Here is a 22362-nt window from a genome sequence, read left to right as displayed (position 1 = left end):
AAGTATTATCTGACTGTGGGTAGGCTCCCCACCGTGGTTTTTTCTTTTACCAGGTTTTACACATACAAATCTTGGTGTCATGTGGATGGTATCTATTATCTAATTGTTGCTTGTTCTTAATTGGTATATCTACTATTTTAGTAATTGGTTTATGCATTATGGTATTAAAGTTTTAATTGCTTAAGGTTCTGATAATCTGGTGACAACTGATTCACCCCCCCTCCTCTCTGTTGTCTTCTAGTTATTTGAAATGTCTAAAAAGGATTAAAGACTTCAAAAATCATCTTGCAAGACAACAAGCCATGAGTGCTCGCAAAAGAGCTTCTTCTTCAAAAGCTCCTTTTTGTTCATTTAATCAAACCCATGATCACCATGCCGATGATTGTCCTGATTTTTAAAATTCAATAAAAGAACTTATCGATAGTGGTAAAGTTAAAATCATGGATGATAATCCTTCCTTTTCTAATAACAACTCTTGTCCTCAATCTCAAAATAATAAACCTACATCTATTAATGACCAAGAAAGATTAGCAACTAGAATCTTTTGGAGATTGAAGTATGATAAGAATATTTATTTTCCTTTCATTAGACATAATTACAATTATAAGCATAAGAAAGATGATTCACATTTTATTTTTAATAATTTTTATTCTCATTCTCTTGGAAAGTGTGAAGCATTTAAGGAATTTGTTCAATAACAATACGATCGTGCTTGTATATGTGTCTCAATAGATCTTCATCTCTTTCTAGGTGAAAAGGTAGTGGCTTATCACTCCTTTCATCTGCATGTTTCTTGTCAACCTATGACATAAGAAGTTAAATTAATTGGGGGCTCTTTTCATTAGAGGTGATACTTCTTCAAATCAAATATCTTGGGGTTGCAACATGATTTCCCCTTTTTCTCTGCTCTTCCTAAAAGTTTCACTATTTTATTTTTGATTGCATTATTCATAAATTGATATTCATTTGTACATAGAGTTATCCTTCATGTGAGCACATGTTTCTTCCTTGGCTAGGACCTATTCTTTGTTTGAAATGGCACATCTCTTATGAATAACCTCTCTCTAGAAGATGTGTAATTTTCCTCTTTGTCCTCTTGCTTGGGGGTAAGGATGGATTTTTCACCCTCTCTCTTTATATCTAATGTATCACTATTCCCTTTAGTGGTTACATTTTTAATGTGTTGATATGATTTCTTCAAATGGTATTTTTCTTATGAATAATCCCTCCTTAGGGTAATATGTGATCTTTCTTTCTTTCCCTCTCTCTCTCTTTGAAGATTACCACTTCTTTTGAGATGCATTTTACATAAACTAATATCTTTTCTTGCATTGGATATTCATTCATGTGAGTTTATTTTGCATTTCCTTAGGCCTAATCTCTTCTTCAAATATTATGCAATTCTTCTCATTTTCGTTACACTTGGGAGGCAATGATTGATTTATCCTCCTCTCTCTCTCTCCTCTCTACGGACCTACTTTTCCATTGTGGAGTGGTGTTTGTTCATGATTTGGTGAAGTTATTGTTTTCTCAAGGATTATCTCTTATACAAGAGGTGTAAGTCCTTGGCTACAACCTCTTCTTCATTTGGTGATGTACATCTATCATAAACTTACCCCTCGCATTTGGTCAAAAGTGTGTCATCCTTCATCAAGATTCCCTTTCACCTAGAAATAGGAGGAAGGTATGAATTCTTGTTCTCCTTCCTTTATTTTGGTAGAATATGTTATGTTTATTCAAGATATATCCTCTTGGAGGTAGATGTGTTTTGAGAAAAGATCTCTTCTCCTCCATGGATCTCTTTTACATTTGTTGCAAGATATCTCTTTTTCAACTATCATATCCTTTCTTATAAGATAATTCCCTCTTTAGCTTGAATTTATGACATTGTTGCCTAAAGGATATCTCCTTGGTGTTGAAGGTTAGGTATCCTTGTTTCTAGATTTCTTAAGACATCAACATAGTGCTATGTTGAGGTCTTAAGGGGGGGCACCCATATCGCTCCCTTTGTATCATATTATACTATACTTTTTTCATATCATTTTTGCATGTCTTAAATGGGGTATTCATTCTCGGAACCAGAGTAAACAAACTCTTAGAGCAATATGCTTCACACTCGAAACCAGACACAACATTTGATATATGTCTTAGATGAGGTTACACATCACAAAAAATGATAGTCTTAAATGGGATGGCCTCAAAACTAGGCATGTCTTCGCCACTTGGCATTTACACATTTTCACACACACAATCACCCTTTGGCATTTGCATTTACATTACATGTATTAAATAGGTTGAAGAACACTCAAAAATAGGGAAAATACTCTTACACGGGGTTCTATACACTTGAAACCAGACATCATTTTCACACACACGCACGAGGATGGGTGGAACTAGCTAAAAATAGCTAGTCTACTCTTACTCTCTTCCCCACATGGATCACCTAGATAAAAACATCTAGGAGCAAGTAGTCCATGTCGTTTTTCCCACCATGGATAACCTAGATAAAAAAATCTAGGGGAGAGTAGTCCATGCTCTCTTTCATCATTCTTCTCATGGATCACCTAGATAAATGCATCTAGAGTGTATTCACGCTCTCTCTTCTTCCTCTCATGAACTCATAGTTTTTCTATTGATAGTTCATGGATGACACTTTCTTTTCTCTTTTATGTGATCATTTGTGCTCATGAGATGGCATTTTTAAGAATGATATTAGTTGTTGAGACAATTTGATATCGGGGTCTCTTGGGCTAGCTGACTTGAGGTCTTGTTTTTTGGTCTTTAGCTTTTTGGTCTTGTGTACCTTTGTGTCTCTACCTTTGTTTTTCCTTTTGTCTTTATTTATCTTTTTGGTTTTTGTCTTGTTTTGTGTGCCCTTTCATACATTTGAGTGAGTTGAGATCCTGAGATTGTGGGCTTAGTTCCTCAAAATTAGTGATATCTTATACTCTTTGTGATTTTGATCCACATTCCTTATCTCTCTTCTTCTACTTTACCATGAGTATTTGTGTAATATAATACTCTTTCTAAAGTGGGGGCTAAATGTAGCATCCTAAAATTACACTCCTTGTAATTTTTACTGCATTTTGGGCCCTCACCTTACCGGTCTCATCCCCATGCTTGGTCAGGACCTATTTATGCCTCCCTATGCAAACATGTTTTATATTTGCATCTTGTAACTTGCATAGCCCCTTGTTCCTAACCTAAATTAGGGTAGGACCGGGGTGCCACACCCTGGTCGTCCCTAGTCAGGACCTATTTTGGCCCCTAGGCCCTATCTCAAATTTGAGTGGGAAATAAATCCCCCATGTTGGCCTATGTTAGAAAATTATGTTTGATGACATATAGGTATATAAGGAGGTATTCCCCTCTCATTTGGATATACATTCACGAAGGCAAAATTGGATCTCAAGTGTTCAAGCATCAAGAATTCAAGAATTTATCATCTAGAATTCCTTAAGGATACATATTCTTCATCTATCCATTGGAGAAACATTACATAATTCATTTGCAAGCATGTGTGTGTTAGGGATTTGTCATGTTCATGCCATTTAATACAACATATGTGATTAAATTTGGGAAGCAAAGAAACATTATCATCTATTGTAGATTTGAAGGTATACCTTTCCATCATTTATTTCAATCATTTGCAGTATTTCATTCAAGGTTGATTCCAAACTAGTGTTTGACTTAGGCAAACCCCTATTCACAACCCTTTTCTTCTTCATTCTGTGTACAAGAAGCAGGTGTGTAGTTGTACTTCTGGAATTAAGCTTTATTTGCAGAGATGGAAAAACCCTTTTCGACACGTGGAAATTTTGGAGGACCAAGAGGGGGCGGCCTGATTTGGACACACATTCCCTGCTACTTTTGGCAGATTTTGTAAAGCAGCTTCAAATCATCTCAAACTTATTAGATCCAGGTGCATGATGAAATCCAGAATCTGTAGCTCACTGTTTCTGCTTTGTCTTTAATTTTAGCACTTTACTTATTCAACTTACAAAAGAGGTTCAAACACATTCAAAACACAATCAATCTACTTAGTGTTTAGTCCTTGTATCATTTAGGATTAGATCTAGTGGATTCATCCCCTCTTTTGAAAGTAAATTCTTCCAAGTGAATAATCGGCTTAGTGATTTCCCCTTTTCCAAGTGGTGAACTTTCTAAGCTCCGATTTTCCACTTTACACATATCATCTGTTAGGATAACTGGTGAGCAACTAAGAGGGAGGGGGTGAATAAGTTAACAGATTATGTGAATTAAAGCACTTAAAACCTTTTACTAGAATAACTGATAAAGCATTAAAGAATAATTGAAAACTAGAGAATCAATACCATGCAACCATAACACATAACACCATGATTTGTATGTAGAAAACCTAGTAAAGGGAAAAACCATGGTGGGAAACCCTACCCATAGTCAGATGATACTTCTGTAGAAATTCTATGATTACAATAGGGGCCTGCACATGTAGGAAGCCACACTACCTAGAGCGCACTCCTCATCATAATGGAGTCTCACTGACTACAAAAGAGGGCAACCACCTCAAAATATTTGTACAAAAATCCAGAAAGAAGGATTGCCTTTGATTAGTATCAAACATACTAGCTTATAGTTTCGGTTAAGCTCAATACCAGATGTCTACATAAACCCAGCTTGATCACCTATGATCGAAAAAATCCTTTGCACAAATCATTATTGCATTATTCACTCCTTACCCATGATCTATAATGAGATCTTACATATATTTATACCAACCTAGGACCTAACCAATTAGGTCGACCATCGAAATGATAATTCAATAGATCCAATACATAATCCTGAAACAAAATCATAAAACATGTCGGCCTAAGGCCAAACAAAAATCATTCAATCAATAAAACATCCCAAAAGCGCATCAGAGGATCCACCAACATGTTACATGCAAACTGGTCCATAACCTAGATAGCACCATATCTAAATTAGATCCACACATGCCAAAGCAATGACACCAATCAATTGAGGCATGAACATAATCACCATCAACATCCTGAATCCCTTCTAGAAGTTGTAGCAACACCACTTATGCATTTCATCAAAGATCTTCAATAAAGGTCTACCGGTGAAACCCTTACTGGACCTATAAAGAAGGCTTACTAGAACATAAGATAGCATCTGATCATCAAGTTAATACCAAATGACTAAAACATACTTCAAAAGCATATGAATTATTCATACAAATTTATTCCATCATCTAGATTATACTGGTGGCAATCAACTGATAACCATCCCAATCCAATCCTTCTACCAGAAGTCGATAAGCAACCATAACAACTAGTGTTGACATCAATGACAAAACATAAATGCAACACATAATCAATTCCATCATATTGCCAACAATCTCCCCCTTTGGCATTGATGGTAACACTAGATGTGAAAAACATCCAAGTGCCAAGAAATTCCAAACAAGTCTCCCCCAATGGAAGACAACCAACAATCTCCCTAAAATGATATAGAAATGAAGCTCTAAACTAAATCTGAATTAAAAGACCAAATACCGCCAAACTCCTCCTAAGGAGTGCAATCAATCTGAAAAATACATAGCAATAGTTTTTCACATATATTCCTCCCCTTTTGACAACAATGCCAAAGATATGACATAGATATTAAACAGAATATGAAAAATTTAAATCTCAAGGTTGGCTACTCCCCCTGAGTAGTAGAATTATTTCATCAATTCGGAGCAAAATATAGTTCTGATAATGCATACCAGACTGATGCAAATTTGCATCATTTAAGTCTCTATCAGAGGGGTAGAAACCCCCAATCTGTCTCTCAAATACTCAAATGATTCCTAGGATAAATTTTTAGTGAAGATGTTTTCTATTTGTTCTTTAGTGTTAACATAAACCAATCTAACTTCTTTGTATTCCACCTTTTCCTTCAAAAAGTTATACTTGATTGATGTGTGCATAGTCTTTTTGTGAAATACCGGATTCTTGGATATGTCAATAGTTGCAAAATTATCACAATGAATAACAACCAGATCATTACAACTCACTTATACATCCTTCAAAATCTACTTCATCCATAGAAATTGAGTGCAATTAGTTGCAGTTGCAACATATTCAGCTTCAATAGTAGATAAAGAAATGCATGGTTGCTTCTTGTTGATCCATGAAAGCAACTTCTTCCCAAGAAAGAATGCCCCACCAGATGTGATCTTTTGGTCATCAACATCACCTTCCCAATCTACATGTATACATGCATGTAAAGTAAAGTCATCATCTTTCAAGTACCATAAACCATATTCATTTGCTCCTTGCAAATACTAGAATATCCTTTTATTGCACTTTCATGATTTTCTCTTGGATTAATTTGAAATCTTGATACAATACTAATTGCATTCATTATATCTAGTCTAGTCTAAGTTAAATATAGAAAACCACCAATCATGGATTTATATCTTGCATAATTTATTAGAGGGGATACATCTTTAATTGACATTTTTTCACTTGTAACCATAGGAGTACTAACCGGTTTGGAATTTTCCATACCAAATTTCTTCAATAATTCCCTTAGATACTTTGTTTGATAGATAAAGATGTCTTTGTCAGTCTGAGTAATCTAAAAACCTATAAAAAATCTCATTTCTCTAGTCATAGACATTTCAAATTCACTCTGCATATTATCAGAGAATTCCATGCATAATTTTTCTTCACCTCCAAAAATGATATCATCAACAAATAATTCAATAATCAAAATATCATCATTAGTGATCTTATAATATAGGTTATTGTCAGCATTACCTTTTATAAAATCAAGCTTCAAAAGATACTTATCCATCCTTGCATACCAAGCTCTAGGAGCCTGGTTTAATCCATATAGAGCTTTCTATAATCTACAAACCATAGTTTTGTCATTTGTCAATAAAAATCCAAAAGGTTTCTCAATAAAGATTTCCTCTTCAAGTTCCCCATTCATAAATGCACACTTAACATCCATTTGATAGACCTTATAGTTCGTATAGGCTGCATAAGCAAGAAATAGTCTAACGACTTAAATTCCTTTGCAAACCAATCTAGCCTTGTTTCTTACAACTTATCCATCCTCATTCAGTTTGTTTCTAAGAACCCATTTAGTTCCAATAAAATTATTATTTTTAGGATGGGGAACCAAAGTCCAAGTATTGTTCTTTTTAATCTGATCTAATTCATCTTCCATAGCTTTCATCCAACATTCATCTTTGCAAGCTTCAATTACTGATGCTAGTTCAATCTGAGAAATAAAACATACCTCTTGATTTGTCAATCTTCTCCTTGTCATAACTCCCTTGTTTTTTGTCTAAAATGATCTGATTTTTGGAATGATTTAGCCTTACATACCTTGGTGTTTTCTGATTTTCAGGTTCTTTGTGTTGCTCTTCAGTTACAATTGAGTTTTTTGATGATGTTGGGGTAACTGGTTCAGTATTTAGTTCTGGTATAGGCATTACCTGACCAGTTATGATCATTTCTACTGTTGGTTCTCTGTCATAATATTTAAGTTGGTCTTTGTGTTTCTCATTCACTTTCCCATTAGCACTCTCCACAATTCTCTATAATCATTTGTTATCACATCTATATGCTTTTCTTTTAGTTGAATAACCAAAAAATATTCCTTCATCACATCTAGGGTCCAAATTTCCAATTGAATCATCTCTTTCGATATAACACTTACTTACAAAGATTCTGAAATACTTAAGAGTAGGAGAATGACCAAACCATAATTCATAAGGTGTCTTACTGGTATCTCCTTTGATATGAACTCTATTGAATATATAAACCATTGTACTTACTACTTATCTATAGTAGATATGAGGCAAATTAGCTTCCATCATCATGGTTTTGGATACACCCAAAATGGTTTTGTTCTTTCTTTCCACAATGTCATTCTACTAAGGTGTCCAAGGTACGGATAACTATCTCCTAATGCCATTTTTCTCACAATAACTATTGAATTCACTAGATGTGAATTCACCACCTTGATCTAATCTCAAACACTTTTTTTTCATTCCTGTCTTTGTCTCAACCATAGCTTTAAAGATCTTGAATTTCTCAAAAGCTTTAGATTTCTCCCTTAGAAAAGCAACCCACATCATTCTAGAATAGTCATTAATGATTAACATGAAATATCTATCTCCTTGAAAGCTTCTTGTATTAGCAGGACCATATAGTTCAATATGAATCAAATAAAAAATATCATTAGATTTATCAGGTATTCTCTTAAAAGAAGTTATGATTTTTTTACCCATTTGACATTCCTTACATATTGGATTATTAGGCTTCACAATCTTAGGTAAATCTCTAACTACCTTAGTTGAACTGATCTTTACAATGTAATCAAAATTTACATTACACAACCTCTTATGCCATAGCCAACTTTCATCAATATGTACAGTCAAACATATCTTTTCACTGGAGTTCAAATGAAAGATGTTACCTTTTGTCTGTGTATCGGTTGCAATCTCCAATCCCGATTTGTTAATTGTTTTGCACTTTCCATCCTTGAATTGTAAGTGAAATCCTCTATCTACCAACTGTCCTACACTCAAAAGATTATGCTTCAAAACTTCAACATAATAGAAATTATCAATGTTATGCTTAGATCCAATGAAATGGTTCCTCTTCCTTTGATCATGCATGCTTTGTTATTACAAAATCTGACTTGACCACCATCAAATTCTTGCAGGGTTAGAAAATTTATTTTGTCACTATCATATGATGAGAACATCCACTGTCTATTACCCATTCATCATTTTCTTCAAGTTTTGTTGCAAGGTCCTTTTCATCATTTTTGATAAATGGTTTGGGATCATCTTCCTTCATAGCATAAAATACCCAGTCTTTTCCATTGCCGGATCCACTAGCTTAATCTCCTTCTGATTCTTCTTCTAAGTCATTAGTTACTCCTTCCTCATCAACATAGTAGTATGATTTGTTTTTGTTTCTCTTGTACTTATGCTTGATCTGATATTCAGGGTAAGGCTTACAAGATCATCTTGCTCGTTCTTCCAATTTTGAATTCCTTTCAGGACATCTAGATGGAAAATGACCTATCTTATTACATGCAAAACATTTGAAAGGATATTTTCCTTCATACTTACTTCCTGTCAGACCTTTAGGTATCTTTCTAGAAAATAGGGATTCAAGTTGCTCAAGTTCTTCATCTTCTTTCCTAATCTCTTCCAATTCCTTTGCATACAAAACTTTCCAATCTTGCTTTTCAGCTGATGATGTAGATGCCTTAAATGCAATATAAATCTTTGTAGCTCCTAGAGGACCAAATTCTTCAAGCTCAAAAACAAATATCTTCCCAACAAGAGTATCTCTATTGACAGAAGAATTTGACATGGTTCTTAGCTTATTAATTGCAGTTACCTTCATCTTATATGTTGGTGGAAAAACCCTTAATACTTTTGAAACAATCTCCTCTTCACTCAGAGATCCACCACAATACTGAATTCCTAATACAATTTTATTTACCCTTTCCATGAATGCAAAAATTATTTCATCTTCATCCATCTTCAAGCTTTCAGATCTTACCCAGTAACATTCAAGTTTTACAATTTTAATTGTGGGATCACCTTCATTCGAAGTCTCCAACTTGTCCTATATAGCTTTTGCTGATGATTTATCTGATAGTCCCATGATTTTCTGATTTGATAAGGTGCTTAAGAGGTCTTCTCTAGCTCTGTAGTAATTTTCAATGTTCTTTTCCAAGTCCGTCGGTATAGGATTGCTTGATTCCGAATCATGAGGAGTGTAACCTTTCTGAGTTATTTCCCAAATTTCATTTCCAATGCATCTCAAATGAGTCTTCATCCAAATTTTCCATACTCCATAGTTTGTTCCATCAAGCCTAGGTCTGACCTTATGGTAAATAGTAGTTGAACTCTTAGTTGCTGTAGGATCTTCCTCAAGCGGTTAAGCTTCTGTAAAAAGAATACCAGGCTCTGATACCAATTGTTAGGATAACCAGTGAACAACTAAGAGAGGGGGGGGGGGGTGAACCAGTTGTTAATAGATAATGTGAATTAAACCACTTAAAACCTTTTACTAGAATAACTAATAAAGAATTAAAGCATAATTGAAAACTAGAGAATCAATACCATGCAACCATAACACATAACACCATGATTTGTATGTGGAAAAACCATGGTGGGAAACCCTACCCACACTCACATGATACTTCTACAGAAAGTATATGATTACAATATGGGTCTGCACATGCAAGAAGGTGCACTACCTAGAGTGCATTGCTCATCACAATGGAGTGTCACTGACTACAAAAGAGGCCAACTACCTCTAAATATTTGGACAACAATCCAGAAAGAAGAATTTCCTATGATTAGCATCAAACATGCCAAATTATAGTTTTGGTTAAGCTCAATACCAGAGGTCTAAAACCTCTTACATAAACCCAACTTGATCACCTATGATTGACCAAATCCTCTGCAAAAATGATTATTACATTATTCGCTCCTTGCCCATGATCTACAATGAGATCTTACATATATTTATAGCAACCCAGGACCTAACCAATTAGGTTGGCCACCCAAATGATAATTCAATAGATCTATTACATAATCCTGAAATAAAATCATAAAACATGTCAGCCTAAGGCCAAACAAACATCATCCAATCAATAAAACATCCTGAAAGTGCATCAGAGGATCCACCAACACATTACATAACCTAGATAGCACTAGACCTAAATTAGATCCACATAGGCCAAAGCATTGACACCAATCAGTCGAGGCCCAAACATAATCAGCATCAACATCCTAAATACCTTCTAGAAGTTGCACCTATTGGCATTACACACTCAGATGAGAATGGTTGATGTTGTCATTGATAACAACCAACTGGTAACAGGATTCTATTGATTCTACTAGCAATAAACATCGCATACCAACACTGATAGCTACACAAAGTACATTTACACCAGGATCTAGTTTACTATGGCAATGAATCATACCAGCACTTAGGCCGACATGAGATAAAGTTTTATTTATGCAGATTGTAATGTAATTAATTATTTGTAGCCAACATGATGTATTGTAAAGACTCATATATGTATGAGATCTTGTAAGGCATTTTTTTGTAGTATGTATGGTATGTAAGCAAAGAAGAATTTTATGTAATAATTTTGATGAGAAAATAAGAGTAGAGAAGAGCGAAGTTAGGTTTATGGAAGAGGTATTTGATAGAGCTTAAACCAGTACTAAATCCAGCATTGCAGATGCTATTTTGAGTAGTACATGTAATTAAATTTAATCAACAAATTTTGTAGTCAGTGTGACTCCTAATTTGTATTGAGCAGTGAGATCTAGGTTGTTGGCCTTCCTGCATGTATAGGCCCCTATTGTATCAGTAATATTTATTGATATTGGTTAGTAAGTAAATAGTGGGTCACAAATACCACAGAGGGTTTTCTCCTACTAGGTTTCCTCACCAAAATATCTTGTGTTATGGTGTGCATTGATGTTGTCTCTCTTATTTCTCTTTATTGCTTTATTGCTTGTTTACCAGTACATTAATTTGGGTTGTAAAGTTGCAAACAAGTTTAAATATTTCATTTACTGGTTAGACACTAATTCACCCCCCCCCTCTCAATGTCTTTGGGATTGATCAAGTATCTAACAATTGGTATCATAGCCTAGTCCTCTATTTGCAAAAGCCTAATAGCTTGAGGAAGATTCTAAAATAGGTATCAATGGAAAGCTTGCGACAACAGTTGGAAGGAGCTCTTGAATATTTTGATACAGAAAAATTGAAGAATATCAAACTGGAAAATAAACTCAGAACTGCTCGAGAATTTATCAAAGCACTTCAATATAACTTGGTTATAGGAAAGAATAAGAGAAAAGAATTACATGTGCAAAATCAAGATGATGAAGAAAAAGAAACTCTTAGAGATATCGCAAACAAATTGAGACAAGAATACAGTAACATGAAGAATGAGATGCAAGATTGAACCATGAGACTATGCAAGGATATTGAAGATAGAAAGAAGAATGAAGAAGATTTGGCCAGAAGACTTAATGAAAGATCTGATGAATCTCTAAGGCTTAGTTATGAAAATGATACTCTTAAAACTGATTTTATTCACATGCAACATGACAAAGAGGAACTTATGAGACAAGTTAGCACTTTGGAAGGTGATTTGGTCACTCCAAATGAATACAAACCTTGATGATATGCTGAAAAAGTCAGAAACCTGATGGAGATATAGTTTGACTTGGATTTGAACATGGAGAAAGCTCCAGGACTGCAAACAATCATGATCACACTAAACTGGTAAGGCAACCTACTGCTTATAAATTTAATGGAAAATGTTTTAATTGTAACAAATTTGGTCATAGAGAAAATTAGTCCAAATTTAGGAATAATCAGAATACAAACTCACCCACTGGTCAATGTTCCAAATGCAATAAAAATGGTCATAACTCAAACAATTGCAAAATGAATGTGAATGCTATGTTTGTGGTAGATTTGGACACTTATCTAATCAATGCAGAACTAAAACCGGTCAAGGTTATGGAAAGGCTATTCAGAGAAACAATGTAACTTTTTATGCATGTAATAAGATTGGGCATATTGAAAAAAATTGTAGAAGCAAGAATTCACCAGTGAACAACAAAGAATCCAATAACAAAGGCAAAGAAAAGGTGATTGAAATCAAACAAAATTTTTCTAAACAATGGATTAGAAAGAGAGATCAGAGTAGTGGTAAATTTGTCTCTGCACCAGTAGAACAGGGTAGTCTTGCACTGGCAAGAGGTACTTCATCTCATTAAGGAAGAATCCTTAGGGGTAAGGCAACAAATTGAAAATCATGCATTTTACCCTCAGTTGATGCTAAGAAGTTATATTTCTTCTTTACTGACACACATGTTAAGTTTTCACTTAACCAAAAGCATTTAATGCGGTTGTTGGCAAACTTTTTGGTTATAAAGGCATTGTAACCTCTCATTTTGAATCACAAAGCATTCAAATTTACGAAGAGTGCCAAGAGATTGAAGGCATTCAAGAGGCAAAGCAGCTAAGACATTTTCAGGGCATTTCAGAAGATTTCACTTGCAGAAAAGGTATTTATTTCAGTATCAAGGCTACTTCATCTTTTATTCCCAAATTCATTGCAAACCCTACTATGGTAGAGGATTTTAAGCATCCTAGACCTATTTTTAAGATCATTCTTGAGATTGCTAAGTAACATGATTCTATTGGTGCATTTTCTAAAATTTTGAAGGGAGTTGCTTTTGCTGAAGATCCAAGAATGTATATTCATTGCAACATAGAGAATTAAGGGTCTAATGATTTGAAAAACATATACTAGAACGTTAAAGCTGACAAACAAAGTTTAATCAAGCCAGAGCATAAGATTGTTGAGGATTTAGGATTTGTTGATATCTTGAACATTCCTAAATTTCTGGATGAGATAGTTCATCTTATACTTAGCAGGGTTCATAACAAATTTATGTGGTTAGATTCCATTTTCAAAGTTACTAAGGAGGAAACAAGGTGGTCACTAGTTTACCCTCTACCGGTACTAGGCCTGACAAGAAGATGGAGATCCCAAACAAGGTGGTTATGAAGCTAACTGATGCCACATCTGATAGCAGATCTCTTAGGGTTAGTGATATCACTGATGAGAATGTGAAATATGTGAGTATGGTGATTGGCTACAGAGTTGCTCATACAAATAGGTTAAATTATGTTTCTAGTCTGTGTATACATAGTGCATATGAAATGATGAAGAATAGTGCAAAGATTGACATTTGTGAATGCCTAAAGGATGAACTGATAGAGAATTTGGGGAAGATCAAGGGTGATAAGAAAGGAACCTTCAGATTTGGTAACTTACTTGTATGCTTAATGCTTTATTTCACAAAGGAGATCCTCGACATTGGTCCCAAGGACTTTTCTTATGACATCCCTGTTGGAAGATAGATTATGGAAGCAATTACCGACATAAGTGCTGATGGTGACAAACTAATAAAAGTTTATTTCAAGAACTTTCAGACTAGGATGAAGGCAAGGGAAAGGATTCCTCAATGTATTGTGGACAAATATGACAAACATATATGTTTTGTAATAAAGAGAGATGAGACATGGATGGAGGTTGTTACTCCTCAAACCATTTGGATAACAGAGATGGGCTATGAAGTAGATTTGAACATTCTTGAGTCTTATGCAAAGATACTTCTTGATACACCAAGGGAACTGATTGAGAAGATATTTGGCACAACTGAAAAAATTGAGAGTGATATATCTATGATGAAGCAGAGGAAGAAAAGAGATAAATTCATGAGAGATGCTTCTAAAGTAGTTAAAGAAGGTCTAATGAATATTAGTGGTATTGCTGCTGAAGTAAAAAGATAATAAGAGCAGACACCGGTAGCTCATGTTTCCCTGGTTGTTACTTCTTCTGAGATAGAAAGTAATAAAGCAACAGAATTTAAAAGAGTTGAGAGGAAGAAAAAGAAACCTTCACTGACACCTACTCCTTCTCCAAAAAGGACAAGAAGACTAAGGAAGAAACAACAAGCTACGAGAGAGCCCCGCATTTGGAAAAAGAAACTTACACCAAAGAAACTCCTAAGGTATCAGATATTCTATCCCCGCAAGAACTTATAAATGAAATTACCCAGGATAGAAATCTCAACAATGTCAACAAATGTTATCATACTTTCAAGGATTCTGATAAGGAAACAATTGAGGAAAGTATCATTCTACATCTTGATATTTATAAGAAATTTTTAATTGAGGTCATTGATGATTTGCCTAATGATCTTTATCTGAGACTTGAGGCAAAAAGAATGTCTATAATGGAATTGGATAAGAAATTAAAACTCAAAGCATTGTTGGTGGTTCACCCTGTCAATTCCCGACAGGAAATTGATGAATTGATTGTAGAAGTCAACCGATCAATGTTTTCTAGTGGTCACTGGCAGGTTAGCTTAATGGCTGGCAAAGTCAAAGAAATTGATGATGAAGCGGATGACAAATGGGATATATTATTTGTATAAAAAGAGAAGAAGGAAGAGAAGGATAGATAGAAAATAGACAAATCTTTCACCAAAGTATATCAGAAAAGTGATAAGGGTAAGAACAAAGTTGGTGGTATTCCTAACTTGACTATCAAGGATAACCTACCCCCACCGACTGATGACACTCCATCGGTAGTGGCAGAGGAACAAGTTAAAGAACAAGTTGAGGCACAGGTTGAACATGAGGAAGAGAAAATAGAGGAAGTGAACACTGAGAATATTGATCCAGAATCAAACATTCTATTTACCATGAATGTGGACACTCAAGATATAAATGTAATTATAGATAAATCTTCTGAGTATGTTGAAGTAAAGAAAATTGAAGCCACAAATATTGAGATCTCTAAGTCATCGGTCAACACTGTTGACTCTCAGAACATTGAGGAAACAACTAAAGTTAAGATAATAGATGCTACTCTACCTAAAATTGAGAAATTGACAGAAGCACAAGCAAAAGTAGAGGTAAAAGCACAAACTGAAACTATAAATGTTGACACTCGGCAGAAGGTAGAGAAACCAGCAAAGAAAGAACTTGAATAGAGTATACTTGAACCAACAGTCAACAAGATAGAAATTAAGGATGGCAGTAAGGTTTTAAACATAGTTGACACATAGAGTGAGCAAAAGGAAGCAAAAATGGATAAAGAAAAGGTCAATGATGGAAATAAGGAAGAAGTGGTTAAGGCAATTGGACAAGTATCTGAAGAAAAGAAATTTATTGCAGAGCCTAGCCCTTCCACCATGGACTTTAGACCTATAAATGCGACAGATGTTTTATTAGATTCTATCAAGAAGATCACTGAATGCAATGCCTTAGAATTTAAGGCTATTGATGACACCTTACCTATTTTACAACAGATAGCACTGGCATGTAAGGTAGATAATGTTGTAGGCTCTATTGGTAAGTTAGACACATTGTCTAAATTCATTTCACCTAATATTCAGTCGATTGATAAGATTAATGAGGAGACAATTAGAGAAACGATAAATAAGGAGAAGACAAACTTCTTTAATAGATCTATTGAGGACTGTACAGGAAAGTTAGATTCCTTAATAGTGGCACTAAATTCAACAATTGTGGAGTTTAAGGAACTGTATAGAGATGTTTGTAAGCCACACCATTTGACTGTTGATATTGACGATCAGATTAAACAGACATGAAAGGAAATTGATGATATAGCAAATAAACTAATTGGCTCTTCTAAACTCACTTCAGTTTTAGATCAATAAATGGTAGTATATGAGGAGAAAATAGAAAATCTTGAAAAGGAGAAAGCTCGATTAAGATTAAAAACCCATGAATTAAAGAACAAACTTGGTCCAAGATTGGACAATATATTGACACACCGGAATGGAATATCTAAGGCTACTATTCCAAGAGGAAGACCACCGGAGGAACAAATGCATCATCTAACTGACATGATCCGATAGACAGAGGATATGAAATCTAATAGTTCTAAATTTTTGTAAGGACTTAATATGATTGTAGCAGATATCTTTCAGATTGTACATAACACATTATAGGCAATGGGGTAGAATTTTGAATTTTCATTTCTTTTTTACATTCTTTGTCATTGATGTCAAAGGAGGAGTGATAGAGAGAAAAATATACTAAAGGAGATCATTTGCTCAAGGGGAGCACTTTTAGTTTTTGGCAATTTTGGTTTTTGATTTTTCTCATGAGTGTTGCCATCAATGCCAAAGGGGAAGATTGTTGGCATTACACACTCAAATGAGAATGGTTGATGTTGTCATTGATGGAAACCAACTAGTAGCAAGGTTCTACATGATTCTATTGATTCTACCAGCAACAGACTTTGCATACCGGCACTGACAACTACTCAAAGTTCATTTACACCGACATCCATTTTACACTAGCAATGAATCATTCCGACACTCAGACCGACATGAGATAAAGTTTTATTTATGCAAATAATGTTGCAATGTAATTAATTATTTGTAGCCGACATGATGTATTGTAAAGACTCATATATGTAAGAGATCTTGTAAGGTATTTTTTTTGCAGTATGTATGGTAGTAAGAAAAGAAGAAGTTTATGTAATAATTTTGATGAGCAAATAAGAGTAGAGTAGAGTGAAGAAAGGTTTATGCCAGAGGTATTTGGCAAAGCTTAAACCGGTAATAAATCCAGCATTGCAGATGCTATTTTGAGTAGTACATTGTAATTGGATTTAATCATCCAATTTGTTAGGAATCCCACAGATACTGAGAGGGGGGGTGAATCAGTATCTAACTGGTGTATATAATTTCTTAACTTAAAACATGCAGAAGATATTATAACAGTGTACCGATAAGCAAGAAATAATGCAATAAATAGAATCAAGAACATCCACATGAAAAGCACATCATAACACAAGGATTTAATGAGGAAACCCAGTGTGGGAAAAACCTCAGTGGGATTTGTGACCCACAATATTCACTCACTGGCCAATAAGAGAATATTACTTATAATAGGGGCCTGCACATGCAGGAAGGCCAACTGCCTAGAGCTCACTACTCAATGGGAAGTCTCAAGGACTTACAATGAGGATTATACAAATCCAATATCTTGTACTACTTTACAATAGAATCTATAATGTCTGATTCTGTACCGGTTGCTGCTTTGCTTCTTACATAAACCCTTAGCCTATATTTTGCATAATAGGTCTACCTAATATTTTTCCTCAATGGTTCCTCACTAATTACCAAATGTCTACAATGATCTATTTTATATATAAGAGTCATTTTACAATTTGCCAAGTCAGCTTACAAAGTTTTTACAATAATAAACAAAATATAAAATCTTGTCGGCCTCTGTGCTGGTATACTTCTTTTCTTTGTGCCACTACCAGTGTCCTGAGTGTCGGTGTAGAGTGTGATCTACTGATGCCGGTATAATGCCTTTGCCGGTATCATAGGATTGCAAGGTTGCCATCAATGACAAAACCTTCAATCACATACAATGTCTCATTGGAGTGTGCATATGTGGTGCAGGAGCACCCTTCAAAGGGCTCCCACCATTTTCTTTTGATTGTGTTCTTGCTTCTTAATGAAGCCAATGTATATAAAATAAGAGCCATGTGCTCATTGGTCCTAGTTAGGGTCCTAGTTGAGGTCTTAGGGTCATAAGTCAAGATTGAGATTTTCTTGAAAATACAGGGTATGTGTGCCTTTGTGGTGTTTAGGGGTCCTTATTAGAATGGTGGTGTCCTTAGGTTAGCCCAATGTGGGCCTAGGAGTCAAGGAAAGCAACATTGAGAAAGTTGCTCAAAAGTTGCAAAAGTTGCATGACAACTTTTCAAAGTTGTCAAGCAACTTTTCCACCATGAGGTCAAAATATTTTGTTTAGTATGGACAACCCTAATATGGGCACACAGACCAAGGAAAGGGTAGTATAAGTAGTTTCAAACCCTAAGATAATGGGTTGGATGTCAGATGTTGTACGGCCCAAGCAAAGTGACTTGACTATGACTCCAATTTTGTTGCCAGTCGGCACAAAAGGAGTAAAAGAAGATTGTTAATGGATTGATTTTTGAGAAAAAATATGTGGAGTGTCTTGTATGGTGTATTTAATTTCATTGTGAGCACTTAGATTAGGTTTTTTTTTGCAGGTTGTGTGTGTTTGTAAATAGTTTGTAACCTTGCTTTTCACTGTCCAGTTTTGGACTGGTTTGTGTCAATGGGCTCATAACTCCATTCCCCATTGTGGAATTACCATGAAACTATGGGGAATGAGAGTACAGAACCTATACTATAATTCAATGCAAGCAGGGCCCTTGAAAATTCAAGGAGGCCATCTAAAGACCCACTCCTAGGTGAGACTCAATAGTGCCCCATTAGGAAGGGTTAAGTTGTAGAGGTCTTGGAGAGCAAGGAAGGTCAGAGGAGGAGGCTCCCTTTGGAGGAGTTGTAGAGGGGTGAGTGGAGCACCATTGGTGTGAAGGAGGAGCTTCCAGCAATCTAGAAAAGGTGACAAGAGTACCAAACTTACACTATGACCCTGGCAGGCCTAAAAAACCCTCTTTAAAAACCCTTAAAAACCTTGAAATCCACCTAGGGCAGTGTACGGACACTTGGAGGCCTAAAACCTAAAAAATCCTTGAGTCCTTTCCAAATTAATAGCAGGTCTTTTAGGATGTTTCACAAGCAAACGCATCGTTTGCAAGAGGGAGTCCTAAAGGACAGGGTAGGAGGCCTAATTGGTCACAATCCTTGTAGCCCTATTTTGTAGGCAAAACACAAAATAGTGAAATCGGTAAGGGGTTGAAAGCTTGAAACCTCTTGGGGGAACATAAATGGGTGGAAGAACCATGTATTAGACCTGACCTATCCTTGCTAAGACCTAGGAAGGTGTGGAACAAGCCAAACCCTTATTAGCGTAAGTAAGGGTTCCTTGGAACTCATGAGTAGGTGAGACCTTAGGAGTATTTTTTCAAGTTGTTGGTGGGTGGATTGGGCAAGGTCAGGGGATTCCACAAGCAGAGGAAGTCCTAGAGACCCTAGGGATGGTCAGAACACCTAGTGATCCAAGGAAAGGATCCAAGAGCATAGACTAGGCTAGTCTATCCCAAACCCCATCCCATCAAATTGGTATCAGAGCAAGTCAAAGATTTGGTGGACCGTGTATGTCTCTGTATTATTTTGAATCAGTAGGGGAAAGCACAATTGTCACTAATGCAGAGCTGGCTAGGGAGGTAGAAGAGCAGAAGGAGAAGAATAGACTCCTTGAAGAAGCTATGAGCAAGATAAGAGATAAGCTGCAGGAAGTGGTGGATCAGAGGACACAAGGACCTTGGGGTGAGGACACCAAGGATAAAGGAAAGAAAACTATAGACATAGATGACATTATACTTGAACTAGATCCCTTGTTCAATGAAGAACCTTTTGTAAAGGCTAATAAGGCTTTGAACACCAAAGGTTTTGAAGGATTGCCACATTTTAGTGGAAGGATGGACATAGACACTCTCATGGAATGGATTGAGGGAATGGAAAACCACTTTGAGTGTGAGGGAGTGACAGAAGCTCAAAAGGTTAAGGTTTCCAAATCAAGATTAAGGGGAGCAACTTTAACATGGTGGAAGTACCTGCAAGAAGAGAGATTTAGTATGGGGAAGCTACCTATTGCCAATTGGAAGGCCATGGTGAGTAAGATCAAGGAGAACTACTTACCAGAGGATTATGAAGTCTAACTTCATAAGAAGAGATAGGGATTGAAGCACAAAGACCTTGATGTGACCTCCTACACCAAAGAATTTCAAAAGCTTTGTCTTAGATCCAAAGTCCAAGAAGATGAATCTATTAAGGTGGCTAGGTATCTAAGCAGCCTAAAGTGGAACATTCAAGAGGAGATAAGCCTATGGACTCTTCAAGCAGCAAGACACCTCAGGTGGACCATATTGAATCAAAGATTGGAGAAAATCTAATGTTCAATAGGGTCTTGATAAGACAGCCGGTTAAGAATGAACCTAAGCATAGGAGAGCATTGTTTAGGGTGAGATACAAGATCCTTGGTAAAGTTTGCAAGGTGATAGTTGATTCAGGGTCAACTGATAAAATAATATCAGAGGAGGCAACCAAGAAGTTGAAACTCATAAGGATACCCCACACTAACCCATATAAGGTGACATGGTTGAATCATGAGCAGAGTGTGCTTGTCAATGAACAGACTTGGGTAGAGTTCTCTATTGGAGGATACCAGGATAAGATCCTTTATGATGTGTTACCCATGGATGTCTATCACCTATTACTAGGTAGACCCTAGAAATTTGATAGGAAGGTGATCTATGATGGAGAGGAGAACTCCATTTCCTTCAAGAAGGATAGCAAGACCTTTAAGATTCAGTCTTTGACAGAGAATGAAGAGGGAACCTCAAGAACACCTAGTGTCTTATTGGCTACTAGTAAAGAGTTCTTACACTTGCTACATGAGAAGGAGATAGTGAAGTGTGCCATCTTTGTGAAGCCAAAGGGGGAATAAGACAAGTTGCAGGCAGAGGTACCCAAGGAGGTGAAGCAAATGTTGCAAGAGTATAAGGACATAGTGAGTGATGGAGCACCTGCAACACTCCCACCAAGAAGGTCTATAAGACATCAAATAGACTTTGTTCCTGGTGCATCCCTACCTAACAAAGCTGCATATAAGCTCACACTTGACCAAAACAAGGAGGTGGCAAGGCAAGTGCAGGAGTTATTGGAACAAGGACTGATTAAGAAGAGCATCAGCCCATGTGCAGTCTCAGTAGTGCTAGCATCAAAGAAGGGAGGCAAGTGGAGACTTTGCACTAACTCAAGGGAAATCAATAGGATCACCATAAGGTATAGGTTTCCTATTCCTAGAATAGAGGATTTGATGGATTGTTTAGGAGGTGCTATGTATTTCACTAAATTGGACCTTAAAAGTGCTTATCACTAGGTTAGAATTAAGGAGGGACATGAGTGGAAGACTACTTTCAAGACCATAGAAGGATTGTATGAATGGCTTGTGATGCCATTTGGACTCACCAATGCCCCAAGCACCTTCATGAGGTTGATGAATGAGGTGTTAAAAGACTTCAAAGGTAGGTTTGTGGTGGTTTGCCTAGATGACATTCTCATCTATAGCAGAACCAAAGAGGAGCACCTTGAGAATTTGAGGTTAGTCTTAGAGAGGTTGCATGAGGAGAAGTTATCAATCAACCTAGAGAAGTGTGACTTCTTGAAGCAAGAGCTGGTCTACTTAGGATTTGTGGTTTGCAAGGGAACCTTGAAGATGGATCTAAGCAAAGTGGAGGCAATCTTGAATTGGCCTGCACCTAGAATAGGGACTGAAGTTAGGAGTTTCCATGGTTTAGCTCAATTTTATAGGAAGTTGGTGAGGAACTTCAGTGGCATATGTGCACTAGTCCTTGACACCATAAAAGGAGGTCTTAAAACTAAGTTCAAATGGACTGATCAGGCTGACAAAGCATTTCAATTATTGAAGCAAGAAGTAGCCACAAAACCTATCCTACTCCTACCTACTTTTGACAAGCTATTCAGATTGGAGTGTGATGCAAGTGGAATTGTAGTAGGGGGTGTATTGAGTCAAGAGGGAAGACCTGTGGCATTTTTTAGTGAGAAGCTTAATGAAGCAAAGAAGAAGTACTCAGCCTATGACCTAGAGTTGTATGCATTAGTGTAGTCTCTTAAAAAATGGAGGCATTACCTACTCACAAAGGAATTTGTGGTGTTCACAGACAACTAGGCTTTGAGTTACATTAACAGTCAAGAGAAGCTTAGCAATAGACATCTGAAGTGGATGGAATACCTCC

Source organism: Cryptomeria japonica, chromosome 11 (assembly GCF_030272615.1).
Source record: "Cryptomeria japonica chromosome 11, Sugi_1.0, whole genome shotgun sequence".
Taxonomy (NCBI): Eukaryota; Viridiplantae; Streptophyta; class Pinopsida; order Cupressales; family Cupressaceae; genus Cryptomeria; species Cryptomeria japonica.
Note: the sequence above shows the minus strand (reverse complement) of the source record.